Genomic DNA, 15,912 nt, shown 5'->3' on the forward strand with positions numbered 1-15,912 from the left:
ACATTTGATTTTTTGACACCGCTAAACAAATTAAAAAATATTGATGATTTATATTTTAAATTGATAGCATCATAAATTGATAGCATCATAAATGAAATATTAACATTTGTTATCTCTCAAATTGATGCTCTTCATTTTTATATTTATCTTTATTGACATGCTAAAAAAGATTCCCACTACCATAAAATGGGAGGGGCTTTTAAGGTCACCCATTTATCAATACTTTTTCCTTTTATGACTTTAAAAACTTTGTGGGGTTTAATGCACATATATATTTTTTTAATCATAAAATATTGCTACAACTGCAATTTATATAAATAAATTAAACAAAACAAAATCCTATTTTTATTTAAATATTTTTTTATTTAGTTATTTGAAATTTTCTACTTTTTCTTCTTCTTCATTTATAGTACAAATTATTAGAAAGGTTAATTTTAATTAAATTTTTAATTTTAGTTGTAACTGTTTGCTTAATAATTTCAATTATGTAACTCAAATTACTTTACTTTGTTCTCATTTTACTCTTTAGCATCAATAATTTTAAACATTAAGATCATATTTAAATAATTTTTTCTCTTTAATTTAAATAAATAGATATAATTAAAACTAAAATTAAAAATGAGCTAAAAACTGATGATTTTAAAATTTGAGCCAAAAAGTAAAAAGATAAAAAAAATTAAATATTAAGTATCTTTTAATAATTAAGTCTGTTTTGGCCATTGAATTAAACATTATCAATCTAAAAATAGATTGTATGATACATTCATTTCATATTTTATATGAATTTTTTATTTACGATATTTGAAATTTCTCCTCTCTTTTGGAGAGGCATTTAATTTATTATTAAAATATTTAATATATATTTATTACAGTAAAATATTTTATGTTATTAAATTTAAATTTTTATTAAAGTTGACCAATATGGTAGTTATGTAGATGTTCATTGTCTTTTTTTAATATAACCAAGCACACATCACATAATAGCTTTAAGTGACGCCGTATAAGATTCGACATGAATGCATAGGTAGTCGGGAATCAAAATTAAGGAAGGCAAAACAAAAAAAACTTCATATAATATATATAAAATTTAAAATTAATTGAAATATAAGAGGTCAAAATATAATAATTGACTAAATAATATGATAAATTTTTAAAAAATTATAAAAAGAATCTTGTTTTTTATAAAAAAATTAAAAACAACAAATACTCCTCTAAACCACCAAGTGGCTAAGCCACAGCACGAGTGTCACGTGACCAACTTGCAGTGTTCCTTCACATTGAGTTTGTGCATCATTAGAATTGTTAGAACACACATTCCTCTTTTCTTTAGCAGCAGCCAATGTGTCATGCCTGTGATTCTCTCCTATCACGCCCGCGGAGCCCTTGTGTCATGGCGCAAAATCTTCATTGGATTGGTGAAATCCGAAAATTTTAATTCTCGCTAGAAACCTCCGAATGGATCAATGGTTTTGGTAGGTTCTTATACACTAATAAACATATAAGAAACTTTAAATTAATTGTCAAAGTTAAAATTATAGAGACCAAAAGGACTTGGTCCAACATAAAGCATATGAAATTGCTCCCATTCCCGTATAAAGGTCCATATTACCATTTCTTTTGCCTTTCACCAATAAGTCATTAAGGTGTGCATTTCCGATCCTTCTCATTTGATTGTACCCAAGAGTATCAAGATTGACCATGAGTTATCTTACGAGGAGCAACCTCTTGAGATCGTTGATATGCATGTGCATAAATTACGGAATAAGGAGATTCTGATGGTTAGGGTTCTGTAGCATAACCATCATGTTGAAGAATGCATTTGGGAGACGGAGTCTGATATGCGGAATCGTTATCCTTTTCTTTTCCTTGAGGTACGTCGGGTTTGATGTTTTTGAGAGTTGGTATGGTTGTTTTGTGCGCACTATGCTTGATTTTTTGCTTATATATTTTGTGTTAAATTTGACGAGGTATTATATTTAAGGTGGGGAGAATGTAATACCCCGTACTTTTTCGTCTTGGCTTCTTTTGTGTTTCCGACTTAGTTTCAAATTGTTATTTGTTGGAATTATTGAGTGTGGTACATTTGTTGTGTCTTGGTGAGTGACTTATGTATTTCCGTTGAGCCTCTATATGTTTGATGTTAATTTAATTTATTTTCCGGGTGTTTACCGAGACAATATTTGTGTGTTTCCAAAACTGTCATGCTTCTGTAAAACCTTGATATCTCTTAATTGCACCGTTGGATCAAGCTCATCTTTTAATATGTTGTTCTTGAGAGAATTAACTAAAAACTGGTTGGTTGAATCATGTCTTGGAGTCCCAGAAGATCGTTTATTTTAGACAGACGATCATTTGTTTGTATTTTTATGTTTTGTGCAAATAGTCGCTTAGACGAGCTGCCTTACGAACTAGCAGACGATCATCTGGCTGACAGACGATCGTCTATGATCCCATATAGTCATCTAACGGGAAAAAACTTTTTGTTGAACTTTTCGCAAATTCATCCAATCCTTACAAAATTTGTGAACTTATCAAATTTTGACAACGTCGTTGGAGTTTTATCCATTTTTTCGATTAATTTAAACTCTGATAATCTTTCACCCTATTGCAACACCTATTTATCTTATTTAGCTTTTTGATATTTTCAGCTCAACTACGTCTTTTTCACTTCGACCGCCGAATGTTAAAGAATGTAGAATTAGATGTGGACATTGTTTTTGATTTTTTTAGATCACGAGTTAAATTTTAAAATTTTAAAAAATAAAATTTTCTAACTCTATAGTTAGTATGATGAAGATTTAAATAAGTTAAGAAGAAAAATATATAAAATTATAAGAAAATTATCAATTTGAGTCTAATTTTCTAGATGTCAAAAAAGTTTATTTTTTTGGCATAATCAAGCCAAGTGGTCAAATTTCTACGTAGCATGCCACATGAGCAAAATTATAGCGTTGTGTGCCACGTGGGCAAAATTAAATCGAATTGCAATGAGAAATGAAATTAAAATAGTATTATAAAAATTCTAAAAATTAGTTTAAATTACATAAAGACGTAAAGGTTTAGATATTTGGCATTATAAGACCATTTCAATTTTAAATTTTATATAATTTGTTAATAAAAATACTGATGCGAACGATCTAATAATTTAATTTATACAGAATAGCCTAATCTGATGTAGATATATAATAGCTTCTTGTTAGTGTAATTAATATACTATTGTAGGGTAGTATAGTTTTTTTATTGCTTAGTTCTATCTATATAAAGGCCTATTATATTATTTTAGGATTTAAGGATTTCTCTTCTATTGTTAGCCTCTATTATTTTATATCTTATTCTTCTATTCAATCAATGGTTTTCGCATTCTTCTATTAATGTTATCGCTTCTATTAATAAGCCACATGATAATTTTGTTTGCTTCAACATAAATAATTGATTATGGGTCTGTTGCCATTTTTCATTTGTTGTTTGATTTTTGAGTTTTAAAACGTTATATATTGTAATGTAGTTAGATTTTCATGTTGATCCGAATGAATCATCTTTCGTCTCAATTATTTTATCAAAAGATTGGGCGATTTTAATTTATTATTATACCATATTTTTAGCGATTAAGGCTGGCAGTAGTATTTTAAATGAAGGCAAAACCCATACGGAGGCCCCTCTACTTTACCATTTTTGTTCGAGAGACCCCTACTTCAAAATTTTTCATTCCGAGATCTCTGTACTTGGTAAAATCTAATATTGAGACCCTTATGTGGATGGAAAATGGAGAGTGTGTCACACTCTCCCTTTCTGTTAACTAACGGAGCAAATTTTTGTTTGTTAGTCCACATCATTCAAATAGTCACGTTTGAGCAGAAATAATTTTAAAAAAATGGGCCCACCACTTCACCTTTATTCCAACCCACCAACATACATAAAGAATCAATTAATTTTCCTCTGCTTCTTGATTCCACCGACACTACCATCCCTCTTTCTCTAATCTGTTCAATTCTTAGATAACACTAACACCATCATATATTCAATTCTAATTTTCCAAAATTCACAATTCATTATCAACATCTATGGCAGCAAACGAGCAACTGGTACAATCAGTTCTCTAAAAATCGAAATCGCCGGAGCTCAAAGACGACACCAACACCTCCGGCAGCAAACCAGTCCAGAGATCCCAGCCGTACAAAAAGCCCCCTTCCACCGTCATTCTGATGAAATAGAAGAGAAAAAGCTTTACTCGTCTCCGCCTCCGCTTCTACAATCAAGATTCCCACTACAACTTCTTACTCAAATCAAATCTCACACTCACAAACGGCATCAACGGCATTGAGGAGCAAGAAGAGCCCATCGACCCATTAATTGGCCGTGTGTGTGTCGCCGAGCCACTGCGGCTATGGTCATTGAAGAGGTCAAAGATTATGATAAGAGTTGTAGAGAAATTCAGGGTTAGTGAACTGAGAGTGATGATGAGTTTGTTTGTTTAGGTGGGTTTAAGAATGGGAGCCAAGTGTTTGATTGAAATGGGAAGAAATTGAAATTTGACGAGAGTATTTATGATGAGTTTGGTATTTGTTATGAAATTGAGTGTGAGATTAGAGGGTCTTAGAGGTTTTTGTTGAGACTGTAATTAAACAAGATTATGGATTAGTGAGTTTGCTGGATGGGTTTTTGTTCTTAGAGGTTTTTGTTGGTGATGGCCGGACTGAGATTAGTGTAAATCACCGTTGAATTTGAAAAAGAAAGAAATGCAAGAAGATGCCCAGTCAGCATTTATTTTACTTTTAGATTAAAAAAATAAATTACCATGTCATATTTATTAAAAATAAATAAATATAAATATCACTTTTTTCTTCTACCCACTCTCATTAACGGAGAGTGTGACACACTCTTCATTTTCCATCCACGTAAGGGTCTCAGTATTTGATTTTGCCAAGTACAAGGATTTCGGAGTGAAAAACTTTAAAATAGGGGCTTCTCGAACAAAAGTGGTAAAGTAGAGGGGCCTTCGTATGGGTTTTGCCAAATGAAATCCGGTAACTTTATGTATACATAGTAGCCGCCTCTGGAATTTTACATTTGAAAGAATGTGAGAAATGTATAATACGGTAATCTCTGGAATCATTTTGCTTAAACGTATTGGAACTATTAACGTACTATAACATGTTTAGTAGATTAAATGACATGTTATACCATACAAATATACACTACAGAGTTGTTGATAAGTAGTAATAGCCACTAGAAATGCGAGTGGGACATCTGAATTTAATTCCAATAGAAAGCTTCCAAGTATAATATTCATATCCTTTCTTTATTATTTTCTTAAATATGCCAATGATAATAAGAAGACTCAAAAAATACACTATAGAAATTCCACTTTTCCCGCATGGGTTTCGTCTAATGGTCTAAATCTCAGCCACCTGGGCGCCAAAGGTCGCGGGTTCAAACTCCCGCTATGCACTTTCTTAATATGAAGTGGTTGAGGTTGGATTGATAGCTATTATAGCCCGGAATTACCAGATATTTGGGCTTGCGGACGGTCCACATCCCGAGATTTGACAATAATATTGAGTTTCGGCTCAGTAGAGTGAGTTCTCGTCACAAAAAAAAAAGACTCAAAAAATAGTTTGAATTTCTTATTTTAAAAAGACTATTTACACCAAAAATCATAAACTTTCGCGTGTTTTTGGTATTTAATAATAATAATATGAACTTTTATTTTTTGACATATTTGAAAACGGAGGCACCGTTTTGGATGTAAAACAGCGCCGTTTTTGTGTTCAAACTGGCATAATTTAAAAAAAAAAACGTAATTGTGGACAAATTTGTCAAAAAAATAAAAGATAATATGAAATATGCTAAGAATTTTTTTTATTAAATACCAAAAATACAAGAAATTTGGCAGTTTTTAGTACAATTAGGTCAAAAGAAATAGTTAGTTTGAAATTTTTAATCTTACTTTTAAGAATATGGTCTAAAATTTGGTTATTTGGTTATCATGTTGCAAGTCCGTGTAAATAATTATTTTTCAATAAATTTAGGATTGCTTACTTGAAATTTTAATAAATTAACTGTTTATTGAAAAAAGGATTATATTAAATGTTGAAGTGTTGATGAATTTTAGTTCAAGTGATATATACGCCGAACACGATAAGGTCTTGAAATCTAAAAATCAAATCTCGGAAAAGTAATAAAAAACCCTTTTTAATTGTAAGAGGTGAATTAGAAAAAGTGTGGATGTATGTTATGTATGTAGGATATAGGAACATGGATATTAATGTATTTACGAATATTCAAATTAATTTTCTTAATTTGTTAATTTTGTATGATTAATTCAAAGTTTAATCAATTAGCTTCTTTTATTTATTTTTAAAATTACTTTATTTGATGTAATTGATAAAAACAAGTTCTAGTTACTAAATTAATAGCAAATTAATTTTAATTTTAATATTAATTGTCGTATAAATTTAGACGTTAAATATATATTATTGTAGAACATGTATAGCTATCTAGTATCTCGTAATTGTGTGTATATATAAAAGAGTGTATCACTTTTATTATAATTGAGCAGTATTTTTAATATTCGTAAATATACTATCTAGTTAGAGGAGTATTTTTCTATAAAAATAAAAATTAATATAGCATATTTCAATAAAAGTTTATTTACCCCTCAAACTTAATGTAGAAGACAAAATAAGAATAAGTTTGTGATTTTGAAATAAAAGACTCACAAATATAATATTTTAATTTGTTTTACTTTTTTAGAAGAGGTGGCAAAAAATAATCTGAACATTATATATAAATTGGAGACGAGATGACAAAAATTTATTAGACAATTTAAAATTAAAAAGATAAATGACTTATAATATTAAAATTAAATATATTTAAAAAAATACGAGCTTTAAATAATTTGATTTTTTTGGTTAAATTCAAAGAATAAATTGAATTTTTCTTGAATATATTTGTACTGCTAGCTAATGATGTAAAAATGTCAATAAATATAGGCCACACACATATTTGGGTCTCTGTACTATCACTTTTTTCCAACTTAAACCCCTTGAACTATAAAACGTTTAAAGTAAGTCCCTGCACTATCAAAAGTCTCCGATTTAAGTCCCTTCAGGTTATTTTGTTAGAGATCGAGATACAAACGTTTGTCTCTGAGATTGTTTGTTGTTAAAATTTATGAAATTAAAATTTGAGTCCTTGCACTATGAATTTAACTTAAATTTTTAATTACTCAGAATTAATTAATTCAAAATAAATTAAATTAGTTAAATAAAAATAAATATTTTTAAAATTATAATATTTTATAGATTCCAAGGTAGACGAACGGTTTTTTAACATATTTAATTATTTATCAAAATAAAAAATGAATTGTATAAATAAAAAATTATTTTTATTTAATTAAATTAATAAATTTTAAATAAATAAAATTTTAAACTAAATTGCAAAAAAATTATTAATAGTCGGAGATGATTCTGGTGTTGGAAATGCTAAAAAAAATTAGTAATATTAAAAAAATAAAATAAAAATATTATTAATATTATTTGAATTATGTGATAGAAGGGTTTCAACTATTTCCAAACAAAATATTTCTTCTAAAAAATCATCTATTAGCAAATAAAGGGAGTATTAATTAACAAATTAAAAATATTTATTTATTAATAAAAATTTATATATTTAATATGCCATGTAAATTAAGAATTTATGTTTTATATTTATTATTATAAATAATACATAAACGGATCACATTTTAAATCACTATATTAATTAATCATGTTCATTACACCTACATTAAAAGTAGATAAAAATAAATCGTTAAAAACAGGTCACAACCATACGTAGCTTAAATTTTGGGGCTTGCAAGAAATAAATCTAAAACAATTATATACAATTAGTACATTTTATATGTTACCGTCTTTATATGATTATAAGTATTAGCTTATTTTATTATTATAAATGAAAATTACATGCAATAATCTCAAATATAATCATGATACATATATAATTAACAAAATTACGTTTAACAATCTCAAATATAAATCATAATAAATAAAAAAAGTATAAACCACGTGCAACGCACGTACACAACAAACTAGTAATAAAAAGAAGTAATTGGAGATGAAAGTGCAAAATTAGTGCCATGGAATGGACTCATAAACTTTCTCAAAAATTTCAACGAATTTAGCGATATCTCGATGACTACGAAACAAAAGAGTGCTATTTTGAACATTATCGCATTCATCCACTTTGTTTTTCCCATCCCTAACATTCGCCATAGCATGGCCAATTTTGCGATTTGCCGTAAGCTCCACCGCCTTAAAAAACGAGTTTTCTGCTTCTTGATACTTATTTTTGCAGAGTTCAAATACCATTTTTGCTATAGGATTTCCAACTACTCGCATGATCTCATTTATTTGAAGACTTGTTTCTTGTGTTATATTCTTACAGTAATCACATGATATATATAATAATCCATTCAGATTTCTTTCGACGACACTCCTCTTCAAATTCCATTGACGGTAAAGATTTGTAGTGCAAAAATTTTTATCTGTAGTTTTTGCACAGACTGTACCGATCAAATCATTATCAGCTCGCGTTGGAATGAGAAGTAACGCTGTAAAAACAGTAATTAAAAAAACTAACCCAAAAAATTGAACCATTTTTTTAGTTCGTCTTCAAGAATTGCATTATGTGATGACCTATTTATATATTTAAGTGTTGCCCTAAACAAGAAAATTAATATATAACCATCAAATTATTGGCGAAAGTTTTCTAAAATTAGAGGATTTCTTTTTTGGTGGATTAAAATTAGAGGATTAGAATGAAGTCAACGAGAAATATGATTTACTTTGTTATAATTAGGAGATTTTTAATGTTTATTTCATAAAAATATGCTTATTATAGAACTTCCATAAATGTTGGCAATTTTATTGACCAATAATAAAAGTAGATAAAGAATGAATGCCTAAACTTATATGACCTTTTATTTTATTATGGCGTGGCAAAAATTATTAATTGGTCCTCACTTTTATCTATCACTTTTATTAAATTGAATTATTTATCACTCATTTAAATAATTTGATTTTTTTTACTTAAATACAAAAAATACATTGATTTTTTTTTTGAATATGTTTGTACTACTAGTTAATGATGTAAAAATGTCAATAAATATAGGCCAAACATATATTTGGGTCCCAGCAGTGACTAAGGGTGAGCACGTATCCTGGATATCTTCAAAACCAAACCGAAAACCGGACCGGAAATATCCAGGACCGAAAAAAATCCGTTGACCATTGACTTTCCCCGAACCGAACCGTACCCAAAATTTTATTGTTACGGTTCTAGATCTTTTATAAATAACTGTATCGAGAACCGAACCATAGCGAACCGAAGTACCGAACTTATTAACTTTGAATTACTATAAATTAAAATTGTTTTATAAAATTAAATAATATATATTAAAAATATTAGTCTATATATATAAAAAAAATTATTAATTTATATAAAAATAAAATACTTATATATTTTAATGAAAATTATATGAATTTGTCAAATATTTAGTAATTATTAAAGTATTTTTTATAAATTTATATGAACAACACATATTCATTATTTTCTATCATTGATCAAATTACATAGCTTTAACAAAAATGATATAATTTTAGACTTGAGAATATTTAAAAGTACCCTTATCAAATAATCAAAAAATTAATATTAAATCGAACGATAATATACATGTTGTGCTTTTTTATTTTATTAATAATTATTTACTTGTGATAGTTGAAAATATAAAAAAAATGAATGAATGAATAGCTAATTAATTTTAAAAGTCAAAATAACATATTATAATATAGTAGAGTTCACATTTTAAATAAAATAATATCCGTGGTTTTAGTGATATCCGTACCGAACCGTACCAAACCATTAGTACCAAATCCCCATACCAAACCGTACCGAAAAATAAAATCTCCAAACCAAACCGATTATTGGTACGGATCCGGATATCCAATTTTTGATATCCCCGACTTTTGGTTTGGTACCAGAGATTTGTCAATCCCCGGATTCCCCCGAACCGTGCTCACCCCTACCCGGCACTATTACTTTTTTCCAACTTAAACCCCTGAACTATAAAACGTTTGAACTAAGTCCCTACACTATTAAAAGTCTCTGATTTAAGTCCTTCCTCGTCATTCTGTTATAGAGCGAGATACAAACTGTCACGACCCAAACTCGAGGGCCGCGAGCGACGCTAGGGAATGGGAGTGGTTGCTCCGAAACCCGTAGCAAGCCTTAAAAATACTTTAAAAATCACTTTAAATTTTTCGCTGAATTCAAAACACATTTTGAACATTTTAGAATATCTGTTTAAAACGTTATGGTAAAAATCATCGTTTGAAACACGCAAATAATTTTCTCTTTAATTATTACATTTTAGTTTCATACCCATCTCGTTAGGGTTTATAATGCATCTCGCTATGCACACACCATCTCATTGGTTATAACTGCATCTCCTTTTGCAGACGCGTTCATCACATTTATTCTTGTGCAGTCGCTCGAACTTTCGCACATCATACACACATTATAGTATATTAGAGTTTTAGCGGTAAAATAAAATATAATGCATAAATAAGTCCAACGACTACTAAGGCGTCACCATACGATACTATAGCTACTGCAACTCTATACATTAGGAGAAAAGGGTCATCATATTTTATTCAGCCGGGGATTTCCGGAACAAGAAATTGGAAATCCACACCTCAAATTACTCGCCTGTAAAAATTATAAATTCAACGGGGTCAGTTATAAAAACTGAGTGAATGTGTACAACATGTACTAATAAACATTAATATGAAAACAATGTATTCAGATTACCGATTCATATGAAACCCTAAACCATGATTTATGTTCATGTATGCTGTCAAAATAGGAAACATAAATATTTCACCTTAATCCACCTTTTGCGGGTTAACCTTTTATTTTCTTTTGGCCGTATTTTTTTTTTCCTACTTTTGCCAGGCAAATCCGATTTTTACGTATATGAAAGTTCTAGACTCTTCTTAATATACAACGGATTTCGGCTGTACATAAATATTGTCGCCAATTCATTTTTTTTAAAAAGGTTTAACCTCTCAGATCTCGACAGTGTCTCTTTACTGCCTTTGGTCGTATGTATTCTGTTGCCTCTGAAGATCTGTCCCCATATGTCTAGGTCGTCGCCTCAGACTTCCAGACCGTCCTTCGGATTCACACAGCACATGCAACAATGTCTAAATGTAATACGGTGATCACACAACACTATTGTCGCCCAATAGTAAGCACGTTTCAATGCATGAATCTAAATCGGTTTCAAAACTATATATAACAGTTCATGCGATTTAAATTCAAAATAAAATATAGTATTTGCAAATTATGTAAGCTCTTCGCAAATATTTTTAATACTAATATTTAGCAGTATAAGTTGTAAACACACTCACAGTACTCGCTTATTCCAAATTTTAAAATTTCGCCCGTCGAAATTTCAAAACCTTTGCTCGCCGGTTTCCGCGACAAAATTCGTTAGATCTAATTTATAAATTAAACATTAATAAATTTATTAATGCTAAATACTAGGATGATTCTAGACCGACTCAATCAAAGAAACCAAATAGTCAAATATCCAAATTTGATTTCGACTATCTCTTTCCGCGTCATCGTATTTCAATACGATAAACTCTATTCACGCTCGTTTATTTAACTTAAAAAATAAACATTCAATTATAATTCAATTGCAATTCTAACACTTTTAAAATCTACATTGTTTTCTAATATTATACTTTTAGAAAATATAAATAAATACTCTACACTTTTAAAATCCAAAAATATTTTTCCGTCAAATATTTTGGCACTTGGGGCTCGGCCCCCCCTTTGTTTACTGCCGGAGCAACTTCGGCGGTAACAACCGCCGAATGAGCATGGAACTGAGCCACCATGCTCTGTCCCCTCTGCTTCAATTCCGGTGGTTTTGACCGGAAATCACCTAAACACTTAAAACGCTTAAAAATCATTTCTAAGCATTTTCAATACCAAAAATTACCAAAATTAAGTTCAAAAATATTTTTAATTTTTACTTTGTAAAAACATCAGTCCTGTTTTAAAAAAAAAATATTTTCTATGGTTTTAACAATTTAATAAATGATTTATAATCGAAACCGATTATTAATCCGTCAAAACACATCATTTTTGTTACTTTAAATCTATAAATAATCATAAATAAAGTTTACAAATTTTTCATAAATAATTTCTACCCAGAAATTTAAAATGACTTAAATACCCTCATTTTAACAATTTTAAATTAATAAAATCATCAAAACCGACCCCGATTAATAAACCGTCAAAAATTTCATAATTAATAACGTATTCATCATCAATCAAAACTATAAATCAGACATAAATAAAATTATTTCCAGAAATTTAAAATAAACCATTTTCACATTTTTAACTATTTTACGGTTTTAAAACGTTGAAAAACCGAAATCCATTAATTATAAATAACACCAACAATTTTTATCAACATTAATCTATAATAATCAGCCTTTAACATACATATTAAATTCATTTTTAACATCAGCTCAGAAATTTAATTTAATCATTTACCCATATTCAAATATTGATCAAAACCAAACAATAACAAAATAATTCACAAAACCGAATTATTGCCACCAAAATCATCATTTCTAACAACTAAACACAAGTATTTATAACTTAATAAAAACAGAATATAATTACTAAAATTTATGCTTTGAAATTTACCTTGATCATTGATTAAAGGTTAGGATAACGATCTACGAAAGTTTCCCGTCAATTTTTGTTGAGAAAATTTTGTAAGAAAATAAAAGCAAATGGAGTTGTGTTTGATTTTTAGGAGAATTCAGTACCCACAAAAATGGAGAAAAGAATTTGTTTTCTTACTGAAGAAGAAGACAATCATAAAATATCTAGATATTTGTTTCATTGTTCATTCATTTACAAGTTTACCTTTATGGCATTCTTGTAAATAAATTGAACTCTAGGGATAAAATAGACTTAGGACATTTTCAAATAATCCTTCTCAAATACTCTTAAATATTAAATCATATATATATATATATATATATATATATATGTGTGTGTGTGTGTGTGTGTGTGTGTGTGTGTGTGTGTGTGTGTGTGTGTGTGTGTGTGTGTGTGTGTATGGTTTAAATTTATTATTTTCGGGCCTTTAAAAAAAATTAATATTTTTTTTAGCGTAAATCATAAAACTTACTTTTAATACGTAAAACTGCCAAAAGTCAAACTTACGGCAAAACCCATTCCAAGTCCTATTTCCACATTTTTAAATTCATCTCGTGAATTTATTAACTATTTCCGAGGTCCTAATTTAATAAAAATTGGACACGCTAGAAATAGACACTATAAACAATACGAGGTATTACACAAACGTTTGTCTCTGAGATTGGTTGTAGTTAAAATTTATGGAATTAAATTTTTAAGTCCTTGTACTATAATTTTTTTACCATTTGAGTCCCTGCATATTAATTTAGCATACATTTTTAATTACTCAAAATAAATTAATTCAAAATAAATTAAATTAGTTAAAAAAAATAATATTTAATATTTTAAAGATTGCAAGGTACATGAACAATTTTTTAATATATTTAATTTTTTTATAAAAATAAAAAATTAATTGTATAAATAAAAAATTATTTTTATTTAATTAAATTAATAAATTTTAAATAAATTAAAATTTTAAATGAAATTGCAAAAAAATTTATTAATAGTCGGAGATGATTCTAGTGTTGGAAATGCTAAAAAAATTAATAATATTAATAAAAAGAAAATAAAAATATTATTAAAATTATTTGAATTATGTGATAAAAGGACTTAAAATGGATGTTTCTAATAGTGTAAATATTCAATTTTGACATTTTTAATGCGAGGATCCAATTTGAAAAACAAAATGATAGTGTGGAGACCCAAATAGGATTTTTGGTATGTAATTGTTAACATCATCCACATTTCGTTAACTTGCACAATGATAGGAATTTAAAATAGATGTTTTTGATAGTGTAAGGACTTATTTTAAACGTTTTATATTTCAGGAACTTAAGTTGAAAAAGAGTGATAGTAGAGAGACAAAAATGTGCGTTTGGCCATAAATATACTATATAATACACACATGTGGGTGATAATGAAATTGGAATAATGTGTGTGTGTTGTTGTATTTTTCTAGGTTTAATATATTTGCGTGTCCCTGCATTTTTTTCTTTTTTTACATAAGGTCCCTGCACTAAAATACCCCATCATCAATCCCCGCTCTTTAACTTCCCTCATCCTGAACCCTCTGTTAACCTTCTGTTAGCGCGTGTAGGACACACGCCGTTAATGAGACTAGAATTTATTTTTATAGTTTGATATATACAAATAAGGTCCCTGCACTTTTAATTTTTGGTCCCTCCATTTTTAATTTATACAAATAAGGTTCATGCACTTTGATTTTATAGAAACGAAGTCCCTACAATTCTTTTCATAAAATAAAAAAGAATTTTTTTTATTTTTTTATTAGATTATATTAACGATCACTTTATAAAAATAAATATGATTTAGATATTACAGTATATATCGTAAATGAGATCTTTATTTGAAATATATTCAAAATTAATTTTATTTTTTTTAAGGCAACTTAGATATAATTAATAGAAAATTAGAATTCCATTAAGATTTTCGTCTTATATGTCTCCTCTAGAAAATGAAGTAGCCAGTTTTGTCTTTTAAGTTTATATAACCTACTCAAATTCGAAATTGACATATATGAGGATCGACGTCTGTTTATACCTGTAAGTACAATATTGTTATATTATTTTTAAAAAATAAAAAAATATTGGTATAGAGTATCATTTTAATATTTTAATAAAAAATATTAAAATTAATTTTATTTATATGACTTAATATTTACTTTAAAAAAATAAAAAGTCTAGTTCAGTTTTATTTTTTAACATGATAAAAAAATTAATTCATTTAATTTTTTATTTAAAGATAAGTAATAATAATTAAAAATTTAATAAAATTATATTAACGATCATTTTATCAAAATAAATATGATTTAAATATTAGAGTACGTTTCGTGAATGAGGTCCTTACTCAAGAAATATTTAAAATTAGTTTAAAAACAATTAAAGGTGACATAAAAAATTATTAAGAGATTAGAAATCAATTCAGACTTCCGCTTGATATGTCTCCTCTATAAATGGAAGTAGACTGCTCGAACTTGTAAGCTTATATAACATACTCAACTTCGAAGTTGACATATATCAAGATGAACGTCCGTTTACACCTCTAAGTGCAATGTTGTTATATTATTTAAAAAATAAAAATTTATCGGGATAGAATATTATTTTAATTATTTAATAATAAATATTAAAATTAGTTTTATTTCTCTAAGTTAATGTTTAATTTTAAAAATAAAAATTAAATTCACTTTTATTTTTCAACAAAATAAAAAAAGTTAGTAATAAATTATATATTTTTTATTTATAGACGAATAACAATAAATTAAACATTTAGTAAGAATAATTTAAATATTCAATAAAATAATAGTTAAAAGATAGAAAGTGACATTATTATTATTTAATTATATTAAATTTATATCCATTAAAAAATATAAATTTTAATATTTTATACTTAATTTTAGTTTTATTAAACTAAAAATTAATGTATATTTATACATAATCTCTACATTTAAAAGTGCAGGGACGTAACATTAAAAAACTAAAAGTGCAGGGACGTAACATTAAAAAACTAAAATACAGGGATCTAAACTTAAAAAAAATTGAAAGTGCATTAACGACGTCAACACTCGCCTTAACAGAGGGACCTCGGGATGATGGAAATTAAAGTGCAGGG

General features: G+C 27.8%; 1 long non-coding RNA gene across 1 annotated transcript; it reads right to left on the bottom strand.

Moving 5' to 3' along the window:
- Window positions 1-10,490: 10,490 nt before the first annotated feature.
- LOC126674994 (uncharacterized) lies at window positions 10,491-12,929 on the bottom strand. Its single transcript, XR_007639662.1, has 2 exons — window positions 12,784-12,929; window positions 10,491-10,764 (listed from the first exon to the last, which is right to left on the bottom strand). It is a non-coding gene; the product is annotated as an uncharacterized LOC126674994 (long non-coding RNA).
- Between the last annotated feature and the right edge of the window lie 2,983 nt (window positions 12,930-15,912).

This window comes from Mercurialis annua, linkage group LG3 (assembly GCF_937616625.2).
Source record: "Mercurialis annua linkage group LG3, ddMerAnnu1.2, whole genome shotgun sequence".
NCBI classification, from domain to species: Eukaryota; Viridiplantae; Streptophyta; class Magnoliopsida; order Malpighiales; family Euphorbiaceae; genus Mercurialis; species Mercurialis annua.